At 39.0% G+C, this 6,350-nt stretch overlaps 1 pseudogene; it reads left to right on the top strand.

Annotated features, from left to right (window-relative positions):
• The first annotated feature begins 3,973 nt into the window (after nt 1–3,973).
• LOC133093018 (phosphomannomutase 2-like) lies at nt 3,974–4,725 on the top strand (annotated as a pseudogene).
• The last annotated feature ends 1,625 nt before the right edge of the window (nt 4,726–6,350 follow it).

The following is a 6,350-nucleotide window of genomic DNA, read 5'->3' as shown; positions in this document are numbered from 1 at the left end:
TAGAAATGAATTACAGGCAAAAAAAGGTAAAAAACACAAACACATGGAGGCTAAACAATACATTACTAAATAACCAAGAGATCCCTGAAGAAATCAAAGAGGAAATCAAAAAATATCTAGAGACAAATGACAATGAAAGCACGATGATACACAACCTATGGGATGCAGCAAAAGCAGTTCTAAGAGGGAAGTTTATAGCTATACAAGCCTACCTCAAGAAACAAGAAAAATCTCAAATAAACAATCTAACCTTACACCTAAAGGAACTAGAGAAAAAAGAAGAAACAAAACCCAAAGTTAGCAGAAGGAAAGAAATCATAAAGATCAGAGCAGGAATAAATGAAATAGAAACAGAAAACAATAGCAAAGATCAATAAAACTAAAAGCTGGTTCTTTGAGAAGATAAACAAAATTGATAAACCATTAGACAAACTCATCAAGAAAAAGAGGGAGAGGACTCAAATCAATAAAATTAGAAATGAAAAAGGAAAAGTTACAACAGACACTGCAGAAATAAAAAAGCATCCTAAGAGACTACTACAAGAAAGTCTATGCCAATAAAATGGACAACCTGGAAGAAATGGACAAATTCTTGGAAAGGTAAACCTTCCAAGACTGAACCAGGAAGAAATAGAAAATAAGAACAGACCAATAACAAATAATGAAATTGAAACTGCTATTAAAGATCTTCCAACAAACAAAAGTCCAGGACCAGATGGCTTCACAGGTGAATTCTATCAAACATTTAGAGAAGAACTAACACCCATCCTTCTCAAACTCTTTCAATAAATTGCGGAGGAAAGAACACTCCCAAATGCATTCTATGAGGCCACCATCACCCTGATATAAAAACCAGACAAAGATACTACAAAAAAAGAAAATTACAGACCAATATCACTGATGAATATAGATGCAAAAATCCTCAGCAAAATACTAGCAAACAAAATCCAACAACACATTAAAAGGATCACACATCATGATCAAGTGGGATTTATCCCAGGGATGCAAGGATTCTTCAATATACGCAAATCAATCAATGTGATACACCATATTAACAAACTGAAGAATAAAAACCATATGATTATCTCAATAGATGCAGAAAAAGCTTTTGACAACATTCAACACCGATTTATGATAAAAGCTCTCCAGAAAGTGGACATAAAGGGAAACCACCCCAACATAATAAAGGCCATATATGACAAACTTATAGCAAACCTCATTCTCAATGGTGAAAAACTGAAAGCATTTCTTATAAGATCAGGAACAAGACAAGCATGTCCACTCTCACCAGTATTATTCAACATAGTTTTGGAAGTCCTAGCCGTGGCAATCAGACAAGAAAAAGAAAGAAAAGGAATACAAACTGGAAAAGAAGAAGTAAAACTGTCACTGTTTGCAATTGACATGACACCTATACATAGAGAATCCTAAAGATGCCACCAGAAAACTACTAGACCTAATCAATGAATTTGGTAAAGTTGCAGGATACAAAATTAATGCACAGAAATCTCTTGCATTCCTATACACTAATGATGAAAAATCTGAAAGAGAAATGAAGGAAACACTCCCATTTACCATTGCAACAAAAAGAATAAAATACCTAGGAATAAATCTACCTAGGGAGACAACAGACCTGTATGCAGAAAACTATAAGACACTGGTGAAAGAAATTAAAGATGATACCAACAGATGGAGAGATATACCATGTTCTTGGGTTGGAAGAATCAATATTGTAAAAATGACTATACTACCCAAAGCAATCTACAGATTCAATGCAATCCCTATCAAATTACCAAGGGCATTTTTTACAGAAGTAGAACAAAAAATCTTAAAATTTGTATGGAGACACAAAAGACCCTGAATAGCCAAAGCAGTCTTGAGGGAAAAAAATGGAGCTGGAGGAATCAGACTTCCTGACTTCAGACTATACTACAATGCTACAGTAATCAAGACAATATGGTACTGGCACAAAAACAGAAACATAGATCAATGGAACAAGATAGAAAGCCCAGAGATAAACCCACGCACCTATGGTCAACTAACCTATGACAAAGGAGGCAAGGATATACAATGGAGAAAAGACAGCCTCTTCAATAAGTGGTGCTGGGAAAACTGGACAGCTACATGTAAAAGAATGAAATTGGAACACTCCCTAACACCATACACAAAAATAAATTCAAAATGGATGAGAGACCTAAATGTAAGACTGGACACTATAAAACTCTTAGAGGAAAACATAGGAAGAACACTCTTTGACATAAATCACAGCAAGATCTTTTTTGATCCACCTCCTAGAGTAATGGAAATAAAAACAAAAATAAACAAATGGGACCTAATGAAACTTCAAAGCTTTTGCACAGCAAAGGAAACCATAAACGAGACAAGAAGACAACCCTCAGAATGGGAGAAAATATTTGCAAATGAATCAACAGACCAAGGATTAATCTCCAAAATATATAAACAACTCATGCAGCTCAATATTAAAAAAACAAAGAACCTAATCCAAAAATAGGCATAAGACCTAAATAGACGTTTCTCCAAAGAAGACATACAGATGGCCAAGAAGCACATGAAAAGATGCTCAACATCACTAATTATTAGAGAAATGCAAATCAAAACTACAATGAGGTATCACCTCACACCAGTTAGAATGGGCATCATCAGAAAATCTACAAACAACAAACGCTGGAGAGGGCATGGAGAAAAGGGAACCCTTTTCCACTGTTGGTGGGAATGTAAATTGATACAGCCGTTATGGAGAACAGTATGGAAGTCCCTTAAAAAACTATAAATGGAATTACCATATGATCCAGCAATCCCACTACTGGGCATATACCCAGAGAAAACCGTAATTCGAAAAGACACATGCACCCCAATGTTCATTCCAGTACTATTTACTATTGTAAATAGCCATTTACAATGGAAGCAACCTAAATGCCCATTGACAGATGAATAGATAAAGAAGATGTGGTACATATATACAATGGAATATTACTCAGCCATAAAAAGGAATGAAACTGGGTCATTTGTAGAGATGTGGATGGATCTAGAGACTGTCATACAGAGTGAAGTAAGTCAGAAAGAGAAAAACAAATATCGTATATTAAAGCATATATGTGGAACCTAGAGAAATGGTACGGATGAACTGGTCTGTAGGGCAGAAAATGAGACACAGATGTAGAGAACAAATGTATGGACACCAAGGGGGGAAAGCGGCGGGGGGGTGGGAGGGTGGTGTGATGAATTGGGCGATTGGGATTCACATGTATACACAGATGTGTATAAAGTTGATGACTTTAAGAACCTGCTGTATAAAAAAAAAATTTAAAAAAAGAAAAATAATTAAAAAATAATTTAAAAAAGAAAACAGAGTACATTTACCCTTATTTTTAGGAAATGCAAATTAAACTAATATTAATGGATAGAGGGTCCTCATGTCTGCAACTTACTCTCAAATGGTTCTGAGAAAAAGAAACAGGTATATATAGCAGATAAAGCACATATGGTAAAATGTTAACCTTTGGGGAATCTGGGTGAAGCATATATAAAAATTCTTTGTACTATCTTTGAAAGCTTTCTGTACGCAGTACAATGTTAGAAATAAGGAAAAAAACTGTACATTTACCTAGAATTTTATATACAGTGAAGGTATTCTTCAAAAAGGAAGGCAAAATAAACTTTCAGAGAAACAAAACCAAAGAGAATCTAGGACTAACAGAGCAGAGTTGCAAGGGTCACCACAGGAAGTGAATCCAGCTGAAGAAAATGAGACTGGAAATAATTCTTGCCTTATATGAAGTGGTATGATATTAATTCAAGGTAGGTGAAAAGTTAAGGAAGCATATTGTAATCCTAAAATAACCACTATAAAACTAATTGAAACAGTGAATAATAAAATTCTATGTAGGAGATCAAATAGAATACTAAAAACAGTCAATTATTTTCATTATTTTAACAAAGTGTAGGGGAAGGGATGGAAACTAGGGACTTGAGGGCTCGTGGCCCAGTGTTCTGCCTCTTTGGTGTGGACTGGACCCTGCTGGCCCCTCAGCAGAAAATTACTAAAGAAATAAATGGCATTCTACAAAAATTGAGGCAGAAGATCAAAATCTGAGTCGTAGGTGGGTTAAATTTCGATAAAGTGCAGGTGAAGCTGGGAAATGACGTGATTAAAAAAATATGATTATGTGTTTCCAGGAAATGGCTTGGTAGCATACAAAGATGGGCAACTCTTATTTAAACAGAATATTCAAGGTCACCTTGAATAAGGCCCTAATCCAAGATTTAATCAATGACTGTCTGAGCTACATTGTAGAAACCAAACTCCTGAAGAAGAAGGGGTGCTTTCATTGAAATTCTAAATGGGATGTGAATTCATCCTCTATTGAAAGAAGCTGCAGCCCCAAAGAACACATGGAGTTCTATACACATTATAAAGAAAGAAAATGTAAGACAAAAATGTGTAGCAGGTCTGTGGAAAGCATTTGCAAATAAAGGCCTCACGTTTTCTGTAGGAGGCCAGATCAGCTTTGAGGTCTTTCGGGATGGATAGAGCAAGAGGTATTGCCTGGGACATGTGGAAAATCATGGTTATAAGACCATTTCTCTCTTTGGAGACAAAACTGTGGCAGGTGGGAACGACCATGAGATCTTCACAGACCTGGGAACTGCAGGCCACACGAGGCTGTGCCTGAGGACACAGGCAAGATCTGTGAAGAGCTCTAGTACTAATGGTCATTTTCCCTGTGGGAAGAAGAGGGAGCTAATGAGCCTGACAGGGTCATTCGGTAGCCAAACCCAAGGTCTCCCCTTCATATGCCCACACTACCCAGCCCAGGCCAGGCTCTCCGCAGGGTTCAGTCATCTCATAGGGTCCTGACAGTGATATCCTCACGCAGCAGAGAAACCTCCCTCTATCCCCAAACATGTGAGGCCTTCCACCTCCAATGCCAGAAGAGAAAAGAAAAGACTTGTCAAGAATGGAGCAAAGGAATAACCCCACCAATAGACTTTATCCCCCAACTCCATATTTGTAATCACAGTATGCCTGGGCTTTGGGGAAACTTCCTATCATTCTAGAAAGATAGAGAAAGAACAAATGTGCTGGAACCCTCCCTCTTCATGGGTCCTGTGATAAATGTAACAGATATTTATGTTTGGACCCCCTGCATCAATAACAGAAAGGGGGATTTGTGATGAGAAAGAAAGGACAGGACAATTACAATGATTCAACCCTGGGACAAAAGTCTAGAAACACTTTCTGAAATGAAGCTCCCCCCTGAGCGTCAGTTTGATGGGGCTTTGAAACTGAGAAGAATGTGATCACTGTGGTGGTATTCAGTTAAATGACTCTGTACAATCTTTCTTTTCCAATCCTGCTTCCTGTTTGTGAGATGCAGACCTCAGTACGGGCTGCCGACAGATGACCAGACAAGTGACCACTGACCCCAAGTAGTTTGCACTCAGCTCTCCCAGAAGGCAGATCAGCTCTGTATTCACTACACCTTGAATACCCTGGCTGGTTCTCAGTAACCATGGAGATGGGAGGAAATAGAAACCAACAACCCCTGGTTAGAGAACTGGCACTAGCAAAACAGTCCTTCCCTTGGATGTAGGTTCTGATCCCAGGTCTGGAGAAACTAACCTGGGATGTTAAATTTTACTAAAGGTACCTTCTTATGGGACCTGGCTGGCTTCCCAAAGGCATTATTTGCCTCTAGTTTCTCAGGTAAGAGCTTAGATTATTCATAGGAATAGGAGATGCACTTTATCTCTCTGCAGACTTTTTAATAAAAGTTGTCCACCCAGGCCCTCACCTAGACTTTGACTTAAGGGGTGAGAGCAGCTGTGGTTGGGACCCTCTCTCCTCCCTTCCACATTCTGCAAGTTCTTTGTGAAACTGGAGGCAGCTCAAGGCCCTAGTTCAGAACACAGCTGAAGAGAGCTCCCAAGGTAATTGTTCACACGTCACTTTTCAGTATTTGGCAACGTTGAGACCCCCAAACCCTGCACAGATAGGTCCTGGGGCCAGCTTCAGTCTACAGCGTGGCCTCTGCTGGGGGTCACCTACCTGAATCCTGGGCCAGGGGGAGCCCTGTGCTCTGCATCCCCTGCCTCCCAGCCCCCAAACAGTTGCTTGCATCAGATAAACCTGGTTCCCTCCAAACCTTCTGGCTGCTCAGTCTTCTCTTAGCTCAGGATTGGGTTGGGAGAACAAAAGAAGAAATGCTGGCCTATGAAGTCTGCCCGGCTCAACCACTCCGTTTACTACACACAGGACTGTCGTTTCTCAGTGATTCCCAGGCATAACCATCCAGTGGTATCTTTCCTAGTAGAATTTTGCAAATGAT

This window comes from Eubalaena glacialis, chromosome 6 (genome assembly GCF_028564815.1).
Source record: "Eubalaena glacialis isolate mEubGla1 chromosome 6, mEubGla1.1.hap2.+ XY, whole genome shotgun sequence".
Taxonomy (NCBI): domain Eukaryota; kingdom Metazoa; phylum Chordata; class Mammalia; order Artiodactyla; family Balaenidae; genus Eubalaena; species Eubalaena glacialis.
This window is presented reverse-complemented; position numbering and strand designations above follow the sequence as displayed.